The sequence below is a fragment of the Nerophis ophidion genome, linkage group LG02 (genome assembly GCF_033978795.1).
Source record: "Nerophis ophidion isolate RoL-2023_Sa linkage group LG02, RoL_Noph_v1.0, whole genome shotgun sequence".
NCBI lineage: Eukaryota > Metazoa > Chordata > Actinopteri > Syngnathiformes > Syngnathidae > Nerophis > Nerophis ophidion.
In genome coordinates, this window is record NC_084612.1 from 47,416,196 (window position 1) to 47,435,757 (window position 19,562).

General features: G+C 45.0%; 1 protein-coding gene across 3 annotated transcripts in view; it reads left to right on the top strand.

Annotated features, from left to right (window-relative positions):
* Positions 1-19,562, top strand: part of LOC133541779 (synaptotagmin-2) — an 83,838-nt gene that overhangs the window by 31,183 nt on the left and 33,093 nt on the right. For 2 of the 3 annotated variants that reach the window (XM_061885369.1, XM_061885382.1), the window contains exon 1: positions 6,790-7,007. The exons of the other annotated variant lie outside the window; for it this stretch is intronic. The gene's annotated coding sequence lies outside the window, so the exon portion shown is untranslated. Of the gene's footprint in view, positions 1-6,789; positions 7,008-19,562 lie in introns of those variants that run through there. 3 annotated transcript variants of the gene reach the window in all.

Consider the following 19,562-nt stretch of genomic DNA (forward strand, 5'->3'; position numbering starts at 1 on the left):
GGACTTTTGGCAGGCCCCTCCCCCATTCTGGAGGCCGTCTCAGGTAAACACAACAGAGTGTTGGGGAAATTAAGTTTGGTCCCAAACAGTTCTGGTTTGGCCAAGGTTTTTCATGGTCCAAAGTGGGGTTGTGTCATGATTCATGGTCCGGATCATGTTTTTTTATGTTGTGTTAGTTTTGGACTCCATTAGTTCCTGTTTTTGTGCACCCTTGTTTGTTTTAGTTACCATTGTTACTTATTATTTCCACCTGTCTCTGATTAGTATTCGCCTGCTCATCTGCTTATTGAGCACTAATCAGAGGCATTATTTAAGCCTGCCTTTTCCGGTCAGTAGGCCTGGCGTCTTTGTTTGCTACATGCACCTGTCAAGGATTGTTGTTTTGTCAGCTCGCTTTCTGTTTTTGTACTCCTTTGATTTCTTGAGGATTAAATCTTGTTTTTACCTGCACGCCTTGTCCGGAGTAGTACGTCTGCATTCTTGGGAGAACGATTCCAGTTGTAAGCTGCGAAAACCCCGTCGTGACAGGTTGTCCCAATACCAATATTTTGGTACCGGTAACAAACCTGATTCCTACGGTGTGTAGTGAAGCATGTTTAGCTATTACTCGTCCTCCAGTGATAATGCTACTTGTAAGAAACATTCTTTATTTGTCGCCATGGAGACCAGGATTAGTGATTTAGAAGTAGTTAAACCACTGTGGATGAACGTTAGCCGCTAGCTAGCTAGCCATGTCTTAAAGCAGCTCTTCCTAAGGGTGTTTCAGTGTTATAACTTCACCTTTAGCGTTACTTTTTACACCAAAATGCGTCCATTCTCCCTTTTGTGTCTACACACTGTGTCTGCTTGTAAGTACTCTGTGAGTGTGCGCTGCCCAACATGCTCTTCTGCTCCTAAAACCAGCAATGCCCATTAAAAAGAAAATAAATACATTTGGAACCGGTACTTTTCAAACAGAGTATAGTACCATTTTTCATTCATTAGTACTCCCATACTACACTAGTACACCAAGATGGCGGCGCCCGGACGGGCTGCAACATTGCGGAGCTCCTGCTAAAGATGGAACATTTGGCAGAAATACCGGACAATTCTACAAACTTTATGGCTGGCTCACATCGTGGTCACTCCGTGATCACGTACGACCGCCAGACACTTCTGGATGTGGACACATCGGGCCGTTTTGGACTGATAGACGCGTGCGTGCTAAACATGCTAACTAGCATGGGAATACGTCGGCGGCTACATCCAGCGGCCTGTGAAGCAGGGGAGTCTAGTAGCAGCGGGGGCCGTCTACGGAGCAGACGCCAGCGGTGTGATCGGAAACGCGGATGTCGAGCGGGGCTAAAAACAAAGCAGAAGGCTAATCCCCACAGAACACCACTTTCCTCCATCCCGAAGACGGATTTAGATGGAAAATGCGAGACTACTGGTCTGGGTAAGGAGTCAGTTAAATTAGAACAAGTTTTTTCTGCTTTGAGTGTTTCAGAGTTGGACATGTGTTTTACTGAGGTGGCTAACTATGATGCGTGCAGTTTATCAAAGCAACAAACAAACAATCGGAAAATCCCCGTTACTGAGGTGGCTAACTATGATACGTGCAGTTTATCAAAGCAACAATCAAACAATCGGAAAATTCCTGTCGTATCAATTCCTAGATATGGTCGTAATTATACTGAATGCACTGGGCATAATAAACACAACATTATCAATATTGCTACTACGGATAATTTGATCAAAAATTCCCTGAAACAGCCCACTACCTATAATATAGGTTTTTTAAACATAAGATCATTGTCTCCCAAAACGTTATTAGTTAATGATATTGTCAGAGACAACAATCTTAACGTCATCGGTCTCAGCGAAACCTGGCTTAAACCAAACAACTTTTTTGCGCTAAATGAGGCATGTCCTCCTAACTTTACACATGCGCATATTGCCCGTCCGCTTAAAAGGGGTGGGGGGGTCGCACTAATTTACAACGAAAACTTTAACCTTAGTCCTAACATAAATAATAAATATAAATCGTTTGAGGTGCTTACTATGAGGTCTGTCACACCGCTGCCTCTACACCTGGCTGTTATCTACCGCCCCCCAGGGCCCTATTCGGACTTTATCAATGAATTATCAGAGTTTGTTGCTGATCTAGTGACACACGCCGATAATATAATCATAATGGGGGACTTTAATATCCATATGAATACCCCATCGGACCCACCGTGCGTAGCGCTCCAGACTGTAATTGATAGCTGTGGTCTCACACAAATAATAAATGAACCCACGCATCGCAACGGTAATACGATAGACCTAGTGCTTGTAAGGGGCATCACCGTTTCCAAAGTTACGATACTCCCGTATACTAAAGTATTGTCCGATCATTACCTTATAAAATTCGAGGTTCAGACGCATGTTCGTCAAACTAATAATAATAATAACTGCTATAGCAGCCGCAACATTAATGCTGCCACAACGACAACTCTTGCTGACCTACTGCTCTCGGTAATGGCACCATTCCCAAAGTATGTGGGCTCTATTGATAACCTCACTAACAACTTTAACGCTGCCCTGCGCGAAACCATTGATAACATAGCACCGCTAAAGTTAAAAAAGGCTCCAAAAAAGCGCACCCCGTGGTTTACAGAAGAAACTAGAGCTCAGAAATTATTATGTAGAAAGCTGGAACGCAAATGGCGCACGACTAAACTTGAGGTGCACCATCAAGCATGGAGTGATGGTTTAATAACTTATAAACGCATGCTTACCTTAGCTAAAGCTAAATATTACTCAAATCTCATCCACCGTAATAAAAAACGATCCTAAATTTTTGTTTAGTACGGTAGCATCGCTAACCCAACAAGGGACCCCTTCCAGTAGCTCAACCCACTCAGCTGATGACTTTATGCAATTCTTTAGTAAGAAAATTGAAGTCATTAGAAAGGAGATTAAAGACAATGCGTCCCAGCTACAACGGGGTTCTATTAACACTGATACGATGGTATACGCGGCGGATACTGCCCTCCAAAATAGTTTCTCTCGTTTTGAGGAAATAACATTAGAGGAATTGTTACAACGTGTAAATGGAATAAAACAGACAACATGTTTACTTGACCCTCTTCCTGGGAAACTGATCAAGGAGCTCTTTGTATTATTAGGTCCATCAGTGCTAAATATTATAAACTTATCACTCTCCTCGGGCACTGTTCCCCTAGCATTCAAAAAAGCGGTTATTCATCCTCTTCTTAAAAGACCTAACCTCGATCCTGACCTCATGGTAAACTACCGACCGGTGTCTCACCTTCCCTTTATTTCTAAAATCCTCGAAAAAATTGTTGTGGAGCAGTTAAATGAACACTTAGCGTCTAACAATCTATGTGAAACCTTTCAATCCGGTTTCAGGGCAAATCACTCCACGGAGACAGCCCTCGCAAAAATGACTAATGATCTATTGCTAACGATGGATTCTGATGCGTCATCTATGTTGCTGCTCCTCGATCTTAGCGCTGCTTTCGATACCGTCGATCATAATATTTTATTAGAACGTATCAAAACACGAATTGGTATGTCAGACTTAGCCCTGTCTTGGTTTAACTCTTATCTTACTGATAGGATGCAGTGTGTCTCCCATAACAATGTGACCTCGGCCTACGTTAAGGTAACGTGTGGAGTTCCCCAGGGTTCGGTCCTTGGCCCTGCACTCTTCAGCATCTACATGCTGCCGCTAGGTGACATCATACGCAAATACGGTATTAGCTTTCACTGTTATGCTGATGACACCCAACTCTACATGCCCCTAAAGCTGACCAACACGCCGGATTGTAGTCAGTTGGAGGCGTGTCTTAATGAAATTAAACAATGGATGTCGGCTAACTTTTTGCAACTCAACGCCAAAAAAACGGAAATGCTGATTATCGGTCCTGCTAGACACCGAACTCTATTTATTAATACAACTTTAACATTTGACAACCAAACAATTAAACAAGGCGACACGGTAAAGAATCTGGGTATTATCTTCGACCCAACTCTCTCCTTTGAGGCACACATTAAAAGCGTTACTAAAACGGCCTTCTTTCATCTCCGTAATATCGCAAAAATTCGCTCCATTCTGTCCACTAAAGACGCTGAGATCATTATCCATGCGTTTGTTACGTCTCGCCTCGACTACTGTAACGTATTATTTTCGGGTCTCCCCATGTCTAGCATTAAAAGATTACAGTTGGTACAAAATGCGGCTGCTAGACTTTTGACAAGAACAAGAAAGTTTGATCACATTACGCCTGTACTGGCTCACCTGCACTGGCTTCCTGTGCACTTAAGATGTGACTTTAAGGTTTTACTACTTACGTATAAAATACTACACGGTCTAGCTCCATCCTATCTTGCCGATTGTATTGTACCATATGTCCCGGCAAGAAATCTGTGTTCAAAGGACTCCGGCTTGTTAGTGATTCCCAAAGCCCAAAAAAAGTCTGCGGGCTATAGAGCGTTTTCCGTTCGGGCTCCAGTACTCTGGAATGCCCTCCCGGTAACAGTTCGAGATGCCACCTCAGTAGAAGCATTTAAGTCTCACCTTAAAACTCATTTGTATACTCTAGCCTTTAAATAGACTCCCTTTTTAGACCAGTTGATCTGCCGTTTCTTTTCTTTTTCTTCTATGTCCCACACTCCCTTGTGGAGGGGTCCGGTCCGATCCGGTGGCCATGTACTGCTTGCCTGTGTATCGGCTGGGGACATCTCTGCGATGCTGATCCGCCTCCGCTTGGGATGGTTTCCTGCTGGCTCCGCTGTGAACGGGACTCTCGCTGCTGTGTTGGATCCGCTTTGGACTGGACTCTCGCGACTGTGTTGGATCCATTGTGGATTGAACTTTCACAGTATCATGTTAGACCCGCTCGACATCCATTGCTTTCCTCCTCTCTAAGGTTCTCATAGTCATCATTGTCACCGACGTCCCACTGGGTCATTATTGTCACCGACGTCCCACTGGGTCATTATTGTCACCGATGTCCCACTGGGTGTGAGTTTTCCTTGCCCTTATGTGGGCCTACCGAGGATGTCGTGGTGGTTTGTGCAGCCCTTTGAGACACTAGTGATTTAGGGCTATATAAGTAAACATTGATTGATTGATTGATTGATAGTACCAGTACACTGTACAACACTAGTCCAAACTGGGGTTGTATGGTTTACCGGTACTAATAAAGTACCGCGGTACTTTTTCTTTTTTCCTGCACATGACGGTGCATGCCAATCATGTCTTGACATTGCTGGTAACACACACACACACACAGAGCACTTACAAGCAGAAACATCGTGCGGACAGAAAATGGAGAATGAACGCATTTTGGCTCAAAAACTAAGCATAAAGTTGAAACCATAAACACTGAACCGCCGCTGACAAGTATGGAAATACATTTTAGTACCGAGAGCAGAATATGTATGCTGGGACAACCCGAGTCCAAAGACACTAACAGGCATTACAACAGCATGAATGATGTGAAGTGTGTGTGCGTGTGTGTGTGCGCGCGTGTGCGCGTGTGTGTGTGTTCTTGTATTTCTCCCCTTCTTGAGACATGAAGAAGAAAAAGTATCTTCCATATGAGGAGGTGTGAACAAGTGATGATTTTTTTTTTTGTTGATTAAATGTGCATTGAGAAGTAAACATTGACAGGTGCAAAGGCAGCAATATATGATAAAACAAGACGACAGCTAAAGGATTTTCCTATTCACCCCCCAAAAAGCCAGGTGAACAGCTGACTTCGTCATAATTGTGCCAAGGAAAATCCCGATTATTATTCTAATATTGCCAACATTTTTCTATTAAAATTATGACTTTTGTCATAATTTTGCAAGGTAAAATCCAGATTATTATTATAATATTGCCAACATTTTTTCCCTATAAAATTATGACTTTTGTCATAATTGTGCCAAGTAAAATCCAGATTATTATAATATTGGCAACATTTTTTCTTATAAAATTATGAGTTTTGTCATAATTGTGCCAAGTAAAATCCAGATTATTATTATAATATTGCCAACATTTTTTTCTATTAAAACTAGGACTTTTGTCGAGTAAAAATACAACCTTTTTTTTTTATAAAATTGCCAATATTTTAAGCTTTTGTTGTAAAATTGTGACTCTTGTTAAGTAAAATTCCAACTTTTATCATAATATTGCACAAGTGTTCAGTTTTTCTTGCAACATTTCGACCTGCGTTGAGTAAAATGACGACTTTTATTATAATACTGCCAAAATTCTAAGTTTTTCTTGTGAAATTCCAACTCATTTTTCACAACAAGCTTTTTTATCCATCATCCATCCATTTTCTACCGCTTATTCCCTTTTGGGGTTGCGGGGGGCGCTGGCGCCTATCTCAGCTACAATCGGGCGGAAGGCGGATTACACCCTGGACAAGTCGCCAACTCATCGCAGGGCCATTTGCACAATATGCATACATTATTAATGTTGTAAATACTAATCTTTATCCATCTAGAATGGGTGGTCCTACAGAGGTAGGCATTTTTCTTATGAAGGTAACAAATACAAGAGAGTGTGTGTGTGTGTGTGCGTGTGTGCGTGTGTGTGTGTGTGTGTGTGTGTGCGTGTGTGTGTGTGTGTGTGAGTGAAGCATGCTGCATTGTGGGTATATGTGTGTGTGTGTGTGTGTGTGTGGAGCACATCCAGATGAGGTTGGGAAAAAGTGAGGTGAAAAATGGGAGTCACGGAGAAGGGAGGTGTGTGTGTGCGAGAATGTGTGTGTGTGTGTGTGTGTGTGTGTGTGAGGAGGAGGGCGGGGGTGTAGTGCTGCAGTGGAGAGAAGTGAGGAGACTGCAGTCTTTGCTTACGGGGTAGAAATGTTGGCAGAGGCGTGAGCGAGAACGAGGATCTTCTAACACTTGGTGGATGGGACGGGAGGGGGACACCAGCACCCCCAAATAGGACGGGAGGGGGACACCAGCACCCCCAAATAGGACGGGAGGGGGACATCAGCACCCCTTATAGCTACCTCTGACTGGTGAGTTTTCATAAGACCGTGTTTTGTAGAATTAAGTGGGAGGGTTTTTGTGGCAGACAGAACCTGAGAGTGTAACTTATGGAAGTTGGATCTGCTACATTGACATGTACATGGATGAAAACTGCGCCCCCATCACAAAGTTGAGTGACACATGACATCTTGCAGCACTAACTTGAGTGAGAGATGCCATCTTGCAGCAGTGCAGCAGGGAGCCTCTTTGATTGGTGGATCAGTCCTGCTGCGACCACGCAGGTTGTGGACAATTGGGTGGCTGATAGGCACTCTCAGGATTGCTTAGCAACAAGAGGCGGTCCACGGCACACAAACATCTTTGTGTCGGACCAGAGCTGCGGTAAGTAGCAAACATGGAGGGATCCTGGAGGATCTCTGGCCTGTAGTGTGGGTGAGGTCACCTGACGGGTACTTTGTGTTAATTAAAGGTCTCACATTTGATTAACAATCTAACAGGAGGTCTAATATGTGTCTGCACAGTAGGAGTCCCCAAACTTTTTGACTCAAAGGACACTTTGGGTTAAAACAATTTGGTCGAGGAAAGGGCTATATATATATGTATAAATATGCATCCATTTTCTACCGCTTATTCCCTTTTGGGGTTGCGGGGGGTGCTGGCGCCTATCTCAGCTACAATCGGGCGGGAGGCGGGGTACACCCTGGACAAGTCGCCACCTTATCGCAGGGCCAACACAGACAGACAGACAACATTCACACTCACATTCAAACACTAGGGCCAATTTAGTGTTGCCAATCAACCTATCCCCAGGTGCATGTCTTTGGACATCCATCCAATGTATAAATATATATATACATATATATATACACACACACATGTTTGTGTGTATATATATATATATATATATACATAGACACTCATGTATACATATATATTAACGTATATACATGCATATATATATCCATCCATCCATCCATTTTCTACCGCTTATTCCCTTTCGGGGTCGCGGGGGGCTCTGGCGCCTATCTCAGCTTCAATCGGGCGGAAGGCGGCGTACACCCCGGACAAGTATATATATATATATATATATATATATATATATATACATAATATATACATATATATATATATATATATATATATATATATATATATATATATATATATATATATGAAAGGGACAAGCGGTAGAAAATGGATGATATACATATATACATGTGTATTTGTATATATATATATATATATATATATATATATATATATATATATACACACACACGTTTGTGTATATATATATATATATATATATATATATATATATATATATATACAGTATATATATACGAAAGGAACAAGAGGTAGAAAATGGATGATATACATATATACATGTGTATTTGTATATATATATATATATATATATATATATATATATATATATATATATATATTTATATATATATATATATATATATATATATATATATATATATATATTTATATATATATATATATATATTTATATATATATATATATATATATATATATATATATATATATATATATATATATATATATATATATACAAATACACATGTATATATCCTTACATTTTCTCATATGAAAAGGACAAGCGGTAGAAAATGGATGAATGGATAGATATACATACATAGATGTGTATGTATGTATGTGTGTGTGTGTGTGTATATACTGTGTATATATATATATATATATATATATATACACAGTATATGGCTAGCTGATCAAGAACCAAGCGATGGAAAAGCAGAATGCGCAAATCTTTCTTCACTAGTACATAACCTCTCCATCCATCACCAAGACCTCTGCTGTGCCTCCTCATAGCAGTCTCCGGTAACTGTGTGCCTTGCGACCTCAGGCTAAACAGCAAGGGATCCCCGGGGGTGGATGGCTTAGCTTAACATCCAGGCTATCACCATCCGACTGACCAGTGCCTACACTGTGCTCTGAACTGCAGTTGATCATCACCAACACCCTGTTCCAGCTCAAAGATAAATCCAAGACCTCCTGGCAACATTCTCGCTCCAAACATTGGCACCTCCTCAAATATATTATCACCCGTCGTAGAGACAGGCAGGAGGTTCTAATCTCCAGAGCGATGCGTACAACGGACTGCTGGATTGACCATCAGTTAAAGCCAAATCTCAGATGGAAGTCTGCCCCCAACTGAAGAAAACATCACCAAAAAAGGGACTCAAATCCAAGCATTCTGTAGACCAGCTCAAAGCACAGCTTGCAGAAAATTTTTCTGCATTTTCTGATACCCACCTGGACCCTGACATCAACACCTGCTGGAATATATAAAGTTTATGGATAACCATAAGCTTCTCCAGGCCAACCCATAATCCATCACACTAAAGTTTCGACACTCCTCCATCAGAGCCGAAGTCCAACGTACCCTCAGAGCCATGGAGAACGACTGGGGGATCAAGAAAGTCAGCAAGATCAAATTCTATGCTGACACCAACAATTCCCATGGATTCTATGATGCGATCAAATACATATATGGTCCACAGAGAAAAAAACATAATCCCAGTAAGATCGGCAGACGTAGTCACCCGCTATAAGGACACACCCCAGATCCTAAATAGATGGGCTGAACATTTCAACATCCTCCTTAACTCCGAAAAGCCCTCTGACCAGGACACCTTCACCAATTTCCCAACCAATCCCCCTGTCGACCACCTGGACTCCCCGCCTACCTATGCTGAGGTCCGAAAAGCCATCAAGGGGCCTAAAAAACAACAAAAGCCCAGGCCCTGACGCTATCCCAGCTGAGGTGCTGAAGCTTGGTGGCTATCTCCTCACCCGTTGGCTCCACCAACTGATTGACTCCATCGGGTTCTTCTGAAGCCGACTGTGGAAACAGCAGAGGAATTTTCTTGCTCTTGGTTGCTTAGTGACTCACATCTCTGAGAACATCTTGTGTGGATTCAGAAGAGATCGCAGTACTACTGACTTGATCTTTGTAGCCAGGCAGGTACAAGAAAAGTGCCGGGAACACCACCAGGATCTGTACATCGCCTTCATCGACCTATCCAAGGCATTTGACACCGTAAACCAGAATCTCGTCTGGGACTTACTGGGAAGGCTGGGGATTCCGCCGAAGTACCTCAACATCCTGAGACAACTACATGATGGAATGCGAGCCTGCGTCCGCATTGAAGACCAGCAATCCCACTCTTTTAATGTGAAAGTCGGGGTTAGGCAGGGGTGTGTCCTAGCCCATGTCCTATTCAACATCTTCCTCTCAGCAGTCACTCTCCTCTCACACAAAGCTCTGGGAACCACAGATGGCATCCACATACAGTTTCAGTTGGACGGCAGTCTCTTCAACATCCAGCGCCACCAGGCCTTCACTAAAATTACGAAACAGATCTTAGAACTTCAGTATGCTGATTGTGCTCTCCTTGCCCACACGCCAGACTCTCTACAACGTGCACTTAACGTGGTTTCATCTACATACATTTCCCTAGGACTCAAGGTCAACATTGCAAAAACACAGATCATTATCCAGCATTCAGAAGTGCCTGTCTTCAACATTGATGGCCAGCAGCTCACCATTGTTCCACATTTCACCTACCTCGGAAGCGTCCTGTCCCCCACCTGTAACATCGATATTGACATCCAGGTGCGTGTTGGGTTAGAATCTGCTGCCTTCGGTAGGCTCAAAACCAGGGTCTTCTTGAACAGAAACTTGACAGTTGCCACTAAAGCAGCTGTTTACAAAGCAGTTAGTCTGTCCACACTGCTATACGGCTCGAATGCCTGGACTCCTTACCAAAGGCACGTCAGAATCCTGAAGAGATACCACATCCGCTGCCTGCAACGAATTCTGGGTCTGTCCTTGGAGGGAAGGGTCCTACATGTGGATATCTATGACCGGACCAAACAACCAGCATCCAAGTGTTCCTTGCGCAAAGACATCTGCGCTGGGTTGAACATGTAATCTGCATGCCCGCCCAGAGGCTCCCCCGACAGATCCTCTACGGCCAAATCCAGGAAGGCTGTAGGTCTCCTGGGCGTCAGCGGAAACTGTCACGATGTAACAAGCTGGCAGACCCAAAAGCAGACGGGAGGCAGATTCAAAGTCCAAAGGGTTTAATGTAGGCAAACAAGGGATGCGGGAAAGGCGTCGTCGGCTGGAGTGGAGGTGTTTGGCAGGCAGGCTTGGAGGATGTAGGCACTGGAGGCAGAGGAAAACAAGGGTGAGTTGAGGAACAAGACAACCAGGAGCAAAATTGGCAGATCAACAAAATAATCAAAATGCTATGAGAACTGGCGAGAAGCGTTACAACTTGGAGAGCTGTGAAACAATCTAGCAGCGCCGTGTGAGGAGTGGAGGTGATTAGACGATGGCAGGCAGGTGAGTAAGCTGATCAGCACCAGGTGTGCCAGACTGGTAAGCCAGGAACCCAAACTCCGCCTCACACATGACCAGACCCAGACAGACAACACATAGACACACAAGACACTGCAGGGACTGTGACAGGAAATGCTACAAGGACCACAAAAAAAAACCCTCCTGAAGCGCTGTGCTATCCAGCCTGCCGCACTGGAAATCTTGGCTGCTGATCGCCACACCTGGCGCAACTGCAGTCACGCCGGCATTGCTCATCTCCAGGAGCAGACCACTGAGAGGAGAAAACATCGATGCATATAGCAACATCAGCGAGCTGCAGGGGCCCCTCTCTCAAGTGGCAAACCATGCGGGTCGCACATTGGCCTGCACAGCCACATGCAATGGCATATACGAAACCCCCCTCAATAACCCATTACTGGAGCAACGTCATCATCGTAATCGATGGACAGCCATAAGAAGGAAAACATGTATATGTATGTATATATATATTTATGTGTTTGTATGTACATATATGTTTGTCCATCCATCCATCTTCAACCGCTTATCTGGAATCGGGTCACGGGGAAACAGCTCCAGCAGAGACCCAAAGACTTCCCTCTCCAGAGCAACAATAGCAACTTCCTCCTGGGGGATCCCATAGCGTTCCCGGGCAAGAGAAAAGATGTAATTCCCCATCTGGTCCTTGGTCTGTCGCGGGGTCCCCTCCCAGTGGGACGTGCAACGAGGACCTCTCTAGGGAGATGCTTGTGAGGCATTGTTACGTTCCCAGATGGCTCAAAATCCAAGGATCGTAGGGGAACGCAACATAAAAGTGTATGAATCAAATGAGTTGTAAATTAAAGACACCGAAGCCAAGAATTGAAAACAAAAACTAGTGTATTGAAAAATACAACACTAGCCTAGCTTGGGAATACAGGTGCTGTCAAAGAAATTAACAAAACATACCAAAATACATCTCTAGAAAAGAAAAGTAAGCTGACTAACTAAAGCTATTTAATTAGCATAAACCAAAAGCCTACCTAACTACTCTAGCCAAAGAGGGGGTCCAAAACATACAAGGGTGACAGCCACCACTAAGCCTGGTGTCTCTATACACAAACAAATCCTACGTGTGTAGTGTATAGAGGCCTCTGTCTAACCTTTCCCAAGACTAGGCAGCAGATACTTACAAAGGTTGAAAGGTCAAACAAAAAGGAAGACAAAAAAACAGGTGGAACAAGTTTGGCAAAAAGCTTAACAAAAATGATTACACAAAAAAAAAACAAGTAGTGTCAAAGACAAAGTAGCGTCTACAAAGGCTCCATACAACATGTCAGAAAAAGAATCATTCAATCCAGTGGTGAGCAGGTGGTTTTTAAGCAGCACAAAAGGATGAATGGTGGACCGGGATTGGCTGGCTGATCAACAGGTGTAATGAGGAACAGCTGGGAACAGGAACCGGTTGATTGGCAGCAGAGGTCATGATTGAGTGTGACCTGTTCAAACAAAAGAAGAAAAAAAAACCCACAAAAACAAACCACCACTACGTGGAACGTAACATGCTTCCGCACGAGAATCCCGAACCACCTAAGCTGGCTCTTTTCCAAGCAAAGGAGCAGCAGCTCTACTCCGAGACTCTCTCAGGTGACTGGACTTCTCACCCTATCTCTAAGGGAGATGCCAGCCACCCTTCTGAGGAAACTCATTTCGGCCGCTTGTATCCGAGATCTTACTCTTTCGGTCATGACCCACACTTCATGACCATAGGTGAGAGTAGGAATGTAGATAGCTCGGTGGACCGAGAGCTTTGCCTTCTGGCTCAGCTTTCGTTTTGTCAGTGCAGCAGTGAGACTGCAATACTGCCCCAGCTGTTCCGATTCTTCGGCTTATTTCCTTCTCCATCTTTCCCTCCCTCCTTACATCACCTTTTCTTTTAACAACACTCAATAAATGTTTTGGGAACTGAGGAAACTAATTGTTGAAGATTTGAAAGTGGAATTCTTTCTCATTCTGGTTTTATGTAGAGCTTTAGTCGTCCGACCCAACTCACCACAAGATAGGGATCAGTTGACAGTTCAGCACCTCTCTTCTCCCAAGTGTCAAAAACGTACGGCCTCTGATCAGCTGATACAATTACAAAATCGTACTAGGTACACTTATGAGCATCCTTATGCTTGAACATGGTGTTTGTCATCGCAAGTCCATGACTATCACAGAAGTCCAATCACAATCCACTACTTTAGTTCAGATCGGGGGGACCGTTCCTCCCAATCACGCCGGTCCAAGTATCACTGTCATTGCCCACGTACGCGTTGAAGTCCCTCAGCAAGACAATGGAATCCCCTGCCGGCGCCCCATACAGGACCCCATGTAAGGTATGCAAGAAGGCCGAATACTCTGAACTCCTTTTTGGTGCATACGCACAAACAACAGTCAGAGTTTTCCCCCCTCCAACCCTAAGGCAAAGGGAGGCGACCCTCATGTCCACTGGGGTGAACTCCAATGTACAGGCACTCAGCCGGGGACTTGTGAGTATCCCCACACCAGCCTGGGCCCTCACACCCTGAGCAACTCCAGAAGTGAACAAGGTCCATCCCTTGTCCAGGAGTGTGGTTTCAGAGCCCTTGCTATGTGTAGAGGTAAGCCCCACCAGATCCAACCGGCAGCGCTCCACCTCCCGCACCAGCTCAGGCTCCTTCCCCACCACTGTAGATAATTGGTCCGTCTGGACCCTCCACTTTCACTGCCATCCACTTGGCAGGGCACCCGACCCCACTGGTTCCGACGCGGGTGATGGGCCCACGTGGCGGAGAGCATGGTGTGTCCACGTATCTCCTGCGGGCTGTGCCCGGTCGGGCTCCATGTCTAGCCTGGCCACCGGGCGCTCATTGCCGAGCCCTGCCTGTTGACGAGCCCTGCCTCCGGGCCTAGCTCCGGGCCATATAACACATCCTCTCTTAGTTTCTTTCATGGAGGTATCGTAACCCTGATGGGGGGCATGAAGGTGCTACACCTTGCCCAAGGGTGACCCGGAACTATGTAAGGCAGGGGCGTTCAACTCCCTGAGGCTTTATACAAGCCCACATACCTTGGATGTATATGTATATATATATATATATATATATATATATATATATATATATATATATATATATATATATATATATATATATATATATATATATATATATATTAGGGCTGTGAATCTTTGGGTGTCCCACGATTCGATTCAATATCGGTTCTTGGGGTCACGATTCGAAAATATATCGATTTTTTTTTATTCGATTCGATTCAATTCTTGATTCAATAACGATATTTTTCCAATTCAAAACAATTCTGTATTCATTCAATACATAGGATTTCAGCAGGATCTACCCCAGTCTGCTGACATGCTAGCAGAGTAGTAGATTTTTTTTAAAAAACCTTTTATAATTGTAAAGGACAATGTTTTATCAACTGATTGCAATAATGTAAATTTGTTTTAACTATTAAACGAACCAAAAATATGACTTATTTTATATTTGTGAAAATATTGGACTCAGTGTGATGTCAAGCTTATGAGATGCGATGCAAGTGTAAGCCACTGTGACACTATTGTTCTTTTTTAAGTTTTTATACATGTCTTATGATAATGTCAGTGAGGGATTTTTAATCACTGCTATGCTGAAATTATAATTAATATTGATACTGTTGTTGATAATATTCATTTTTGTTTCATTACTTTTGGTTTGTTCTGTGTTGTCTTTGTCTCTTCTCAATTGCTCTGTTTATTGCAGTTCTGAGTGTTGCTGGGTCAGGTTTGGTTTTGGAATTGGATTGCATTGTAATGGTATTGCTGTGTAATGGTTTGTTGGATTGATTAAAAAAAACAAACAAAAAACAAAACGATTTTAAAAAAATGAGAATCGATTCTGAATCGCACAATGTGAGAATCGCGATTCAAATTCGAATTGATTTTTTCCCACACCCCTAATATGTGTAAATATATATATATATATATATATATATATATATATATATATATATATATATATAAATATATATATATATATATATATATATATATACATATATATATGTATATATATGTATATATATATATATATATATATATATATATATATATATATATATATATATATATATATATATATATATATATATATATGTATATATACTCCTCTCTGAGCTGCCACTTTATCGTGGTAGAGGAGTTTGTGTGTCCCAATGATCCTAGGAGCTATGTTGTCCGGGAGCTTTACGCCCCCTGGTAGGGTCTCCCAAGCAAACAGGTTCTAGGTGAGGGATCAGACAAAGAGTAGCTTGAAGACCTCTATGAAGAAGACAAAACATAGACCCAGATTTCCCTCGCCCGGACGCGGGTCACCGGGGCCCCCCTCTGGAGCCAGGCCCGTAGGTGGGGCACGATGGCGAGCGCCTGGTGGCCGGGCCTGTTCCCAAGGGGCCCGGCCGGGCACAGCCCGAAGAGGCAACGTGGGTCACCCCTCCAAAGGGCTCACCACCCATAGCAGGGGCCATAGAGGTCGGGTGCAATGTGAGCTGGGCGGCAGCCGAAGGCAGGGCACTTGGCGGTCCGATCCTCGGCTACAGAAGCTAGCTCTTGGGACGTGTAACGTCACCTCACTGGGGGGTAAAGAGCCTGAGCTAGTGCGCGAAGTGGAGAAGTTCCGGCTGGATATAGTCGGACTCATTTCGACGCACAGCAAGGGCTCTGGAACCACTTCTCTCGAGAGGGACTGGACCCTCTTCCACTCTGGCGTTGCCGATAGTGAGAGGCGACGGGCTGGGGTGGCAAATCTGGTTGCCCCCCGGCTTAAAGCCTGCACGTTGGAGTTCAACCCAGTGGACGAAAGGGTAGCCTCCCTCCGCCTTCGGGTGGGGGGACGGGTCCTGACTGTTGTTTGTGCTTACGCACCAAACAGCAGTTCAGAGTACCCATCCTTTTTGGGTACACTCGAGGGAGTACTGCAAAGTGCTCCCCCGGGTGATTCCCTTGTCCTACTGGGGGAGTTCAACGCTCATGTTGGCAACGACAGTGAAACCTGGAGAGGCGTGATTGGGAAGAATGGCCGCCCGGATCTGAACCCGAGTGGTGTTTTGTTATTGGACTTTTGTGCTAGTCACAATTTGTCCATTACAAACACCATGTTCAAACATAAGGGTGTCCATATGTGCACTTGGCACCACGACACCCTAGGCCGCAGTTCCATGATCGACTTTGTAGTTGTGTCATTGGATTTGCGGCCTTATGTTATGTTTTGGACACTCGGGTGAAGAGAGGGGCGGAGCTTTCTACCGATCACCAGCTGGTGGTGAGTTGGCTGCGATGGTGGGGGAGGATGCCGGACCGACCTGGCAGGCCCAAACGCATTGTGAGGGTCTGCTGGGAACGTCTGGCAGAATCTCCTGTCAGAGAAAGTTTCAATTCCCACCTCCGGAAAAACTTCGAACATGTCACGAGGGAGGTGCTGGACATTGAGTCCGAGTGGACCATGTTCCGCACCTCTATTGTCGAGGCGGCTGATCGGAGCTGTGGCCGCAAGGTAGTTGGTGCATGTCGGGGCGGCAATCCTAAAACCCCTTGGTGGACACTAGCGGTGAGGGATGCCGTCAAGCTGAAGAAGGAATCCTATCGGGTCCTTTTGGCTCATAGGACTCCGGAGGCAGTGGACAGGTACCGACAGGCCAAGCGGTGTTCGGCTTCAGTGGTCGCTGAGTCAAAAACTCGGACATGGGAGGAGTTCGGGGAGGCCATGGAAAATGACTTCCAGACGGCTTCGAAGCGATTCTGGACCACCATCTGTCGCCTCAGGAAGGGGAAGCAGTGCACTATCAACACCGTGTATGGTGCGGATGGTGTTCAGCTGACCTCAACTGCGGATGTTGTCGATAGGTGGAAGGAATACTTCGAAGACCTCCTCAATCCCACCAACAGGTCTTCCTATGAGGAAGCAGTGCCTGGGGAATCTGTGGTGGACTCTCCTATTTCTGGGGCTGAGGTCGCTGAGGTAGTTATAAAGCTCCTCGGTGGCAAGGTCCCGGGGGTGGACGAGATCCGCCCGGAGTTCCTTAAGGCTCTGGATGCTGTGGGGCTGTCTTGGTTGACAAGACTCTGCAGCATCGCGTGGACATCGGGGGCGGTACCTCTGGATTGGCAGACCGGGGTGGTGGTTCCTCTCTTTAAGAAGGGGGACCGGAGGGTGTGTTCCAACTATCGTGGGATTACACTCCTCAGCCTTCCCGGTAAGGTTTATTCAGGAGTACTGGAGAGGAGGCTACGCCGGATAGTCGAACCTCGGATTCAGGAGGAACAGTGTGGTTTTCGTCCTGGTCGTGGAACTGTGGACCAGCTCTATACTCTCGGCAGGGTTCTTGAGGGTGCATGGGAGTTTGCCCAACCAGTATACATGTGCTTTGTGGACTTGGAGAAGGCATTCGACCGTGTCCCTCGGGAAGTCCTGTGGGGAGTGCTCAGAGAGTATGGGGTATCGGACTGTCTGATTGTGGCGGTCCGCTCCCTGTACGATCAGTGCCAGAGCTTGGTCCGCATTGCCGGCAGTAAGTCGAACACATTTCCAGTGAGGGTTGGACTCCGCCAAGGCTGTCCTTTGTCACCGATTCTGTTCATAACTTTTATGGACAGAATTTCTAGGCCCAGTCAAGGTGTTGAGGGGTTCCGGTTTGGTGACGGCAGGATTAGGTCTCTGCTTTTTGCAGATGATGTGGTCCTGATGGCTTCATCTGACTGGGATCTTCAGCTCTCACTGGATCGGTTTGCAGCCGAGTGTGAAGCGACCGGAATGAGAATCAGCACCTCCAAGTCCGAGTCCATGGTTTTCGCCCGGAAAAGGGTGGTGTGCCATCTCCGGGTAGGGGAGGAGACCCTGCCCCAAGTGGAGGAGTTCAAGTACCTAGGAGTCTTGTTCACGAGTGGGGGAAGAGTGGATCGTGAGATCGACAGGCGGATCGGTGCGGCGTCTTCAGTAATGCGGACGTTGTACCGATCCGTTGTGGTGAAGAAGAAGCTGAGCCGGAAAGCAAAGCTCTCAATTTACCGGTCGATCTACGTTCCCATCCTCACCTATGGTCATGAGCTTTGGGTCATGACCGAAAGGATAAGATCACGGGTACAAGCGGCCGAAATGAGTTTCCTCCGCCGTGTGGCGGGGCTCTCCCTTAGAGATAAGGTGAGAAGCTCTGCCATCCGGGAGGAACTCAAAGTAAAGCCACTGCTCCTTCACATCGAGAGGAGCCAGATGAGGTGGTTCGGGCATCTGGTCAGGATGCCACCCGAACGCCTCCCTAGGGAGGTGTTTAGGGCACGTCCAACCGGTAGGAGGCCACGGGGAAGACGTTGGGAAGACTATGTCTCCCGGCTGGCCTGGCAACGCCTCGGGATCCCCCGGGAAGAGCTAGAAGAAGTGGCTGGGGAAGTCTGGGTTTCCCTGCTTAGGCTGTTGCCCCCGCGACCCGACCTCGGATAAGCGGAAGAAGATGGATGGATATGTATATACATATACATATATATATATATATATATATATATATATATATATATATACATACAGACCCCGTTTCCATATGAGTTGGGAAATTGTGTTAGATGTAAATATAAACGGAATACAATGACTTGCAAATCCTTGTCAACCCATATTCAGTTCAATGCACTACAAAGACAACATATTTGATGTTCAAACTCATAAACTTTTTTTTTTTTTTCTTGCAAATAATAATTAACTTAGAATTTCATGGCTGCAACACGTGCCAAAGCGGTTGGGAAAGGGCATGTTCACCACTGTGTTACATTACCTTTTCTTTGAACAACACTCAATAAACGTTTGGGAACTGAGGAAACTAATTGTTGAAGCTTTGAAAGTGGAATTCTTTCCCATTCTTGTTTTATGTAGAGCTTCAATCGTTCAACAGTCCGGGGTCTCAGCTGTCATATTTTACGCTTCATAATGCACCACACATTTTTGATGGGAGACAGGTCTGGACTGCAGGCAGGCCAGTCTAGTACTCACACTCTTTTACTATGAAAACACGCTGTTGTAACACCTGGCTTGGCATTGTCTTGCTGAAATAAGCAGGGGCTTCCATGATAACGATGCTTGGATAGCAACATATGTTGCTCCAAAAGCTGTATGTACCTTTCAGCAGATGTATAAGTTACCCATGCCTTTG